The sequence below is a fragment of the Mus pahari genome, chromosome 3 (assembly GCF_900095145.1).
Source record: "Mus pahari chromosome 3, PAHARI_EIJ_v1.1, whole genome shotgun sequence".
In the NCBI taxonomy this organism is placed as follows: domain Eukaryota; kingdom Metazoa; phylum Chordata; class Mammalia; order Rodentia; family Muridae; genus Mus; species Mus pahari.
Window position 1 is genome coordinate 30,405,230 of NC_034592.1, and position 2,274 is coordinate 30,407,503.

The following is a 2,274-nucleotide window of genomic DNA, read 5'->3' on the forward strand; positions in this document are numbered from 1 at the left end:
CACACAATGGTCATCCTTCTTGGTTTTCTTCTGTTTTGCATAATGTATCTTGGGTATTCTAAGTTTCTGGGCTAATATCCGCTTATCAGTGAGTGCATCTCTAGTGACTTCTTTTGTGATTGGCATTCTTATTCAAACAACCAAGGGCGTACTCATTATCTGTAGACCATCATGCACTCATCATTTCTGTTCCTTCTTACCTCATATAAGGTACAAAGTGAGGGGTTTTCATTCTTTCATTTTCTATCTTAAACATTTCCACCATTTCAAAATGAACCTAAAACACATGTAAGAAGAGACCTGTCTGGTACATGTTGAATTGTGAGTTTCTGGGTCTTGCCTTCCTTAACATAAAATCATATTGACCTAAAGGTATGTAAGGAGTTTGACCTCCCGTACATGCTTTCATTATCTTGGAATCTGAGTACTGCACGATGAGCTGGCTCAGCACCACTCTTCACATATGTATTTACCTGGCATATGTTTAGTGCTCCAGTAGTAGGACTCTTCCTGTAGGCAAGGAATACAAAGAAAGGTATCCTCAAAACTAAGTGGAGGCTAATAAAACCAATAAGCTGCCTTATAAAAGTAACGATTTCAAAGTAGAATTAAATTTAAGTTATTTATATAAAGCCCACTCCACATACTTTTTTTTTTAATTTGAGCATTTTTTTTTATACCTTTATTTAGACTTTTTAGAAATCATATGGATTCCATGGTAGCTGTGGGTTGCAGGCAAGAGCAAACAGCTCTGACACACATTATCTGTGGTCCCCAAGGGCCTTTGTGCACACAACAAAAGTGCTTTCCAGATCTCGAACTCCTTTCAGTTTTGCTGACTCTCTCTTGAGCTGGCTCTACATCTTGTTAGCAACTCTTGTTTGCAGGTATCCCTTGACTCTGGCATCTCCAACATCTTGGTATCTCCAACACAATCCAAGGTTCATCTTCGAGTGTCACACAATGGCCTCTCTGGGCCTCTATGCAGAGAAACCCCTGACACACACCTGGCCTCAAACAAAGCCTTTCCTTAGCTGTGGAGGAAGATTGCACCACCCCTTTTCAATATTCTTGACTTTAAAGCCAGAAGTGCAGGAACCGAAACTTCCAGCCAGTTTGTGCTGCCTGCTGAGGTGAGATTTGCTCCCTTTAGTCAGTTGAATATGTATAAACTCTCCATGTTGATCATTTCCTTCCCTGCTTAAGCTTTCCTTTAAGACCTTTTCACCAGTTAAGTTCAGTTTCACAGCTAAGCTTGGGGGGAGGTGGCAGGGTCCATCCCTAAAGTTACCACTTCCTTTATTGCACTGAGCATCAAGTTTTTCTTTAAACCTTTTATCTCCATGGGCACTGGAACTTGTAGTCTTTACATTTCCTGGTGCTGATTTTCTTCTTGATCTGCACATTTTGCATCTTCACTTGTTCCACTTGCTTCATTTCATTTGTAGAAATGTGTATGAACCTCATGACACAGTTAATACTACAAAGATCTGTATTATTCAGTATTCTCTAGAGGAAAAGAACTTATAGAATGTGTGTGTGGGAGGGGTGGGGAGTGATTTTTTTTTTTAGAATGACTTACAGACTGTGGTCCAGCTAGTCCAACAATGGCTGTCTACCAATTGAAGGTCTAAGTATCCCATAGTGGTTCAGTCCACAAGGCTGGTCTCTGGGATACATCAAAATCCTGAAGAAGCAGACTATGATGCCAGTCAATGAATGGACTTGCTAATGAGAGCAAAAGTAAGCAAGCAAAGAGAGAGCAAATTTCCTTCTTCCATGGCCTTTCCTATACTTTTCAGCAGAAGGTATAACCCAGATTAAATTGCTTTTTCTTATTACAGTTTACTTGGTCATGGTGTCTTTTCATAGTAATAGACGAGTGACTTAGAGAAGTTGCTGCTAGGGACTGGAGAATTGCTGTGAAAGTCCCGATGGTGTTCTTTTTGGAGAAAACACAGAATGGGTAGTAAAGGAAGCCAGTTTTAAATACCAGCTAAAACTAACCACTTGCAGAAAAGAGGATCAAAATGGAAATGAGTGTTTCTGTTGAATTTTGCTAGGAAAGTATTTGTATGGGTATTTGTGTTTCATTTCTTGATTTCTTTATCATGTAATGTAACATCAACTAAAAGAATATCAGTGGTAGTAATATTTATTTAAGTTTAAGGAAATAAAAAAGTATCCTCTATGAGGGACATTACCATCTATGCTAAATCTGTAATGCATTTACAGTTGTTTGATGGATAGTTCTATCATGTTCAGGTTAAGGAA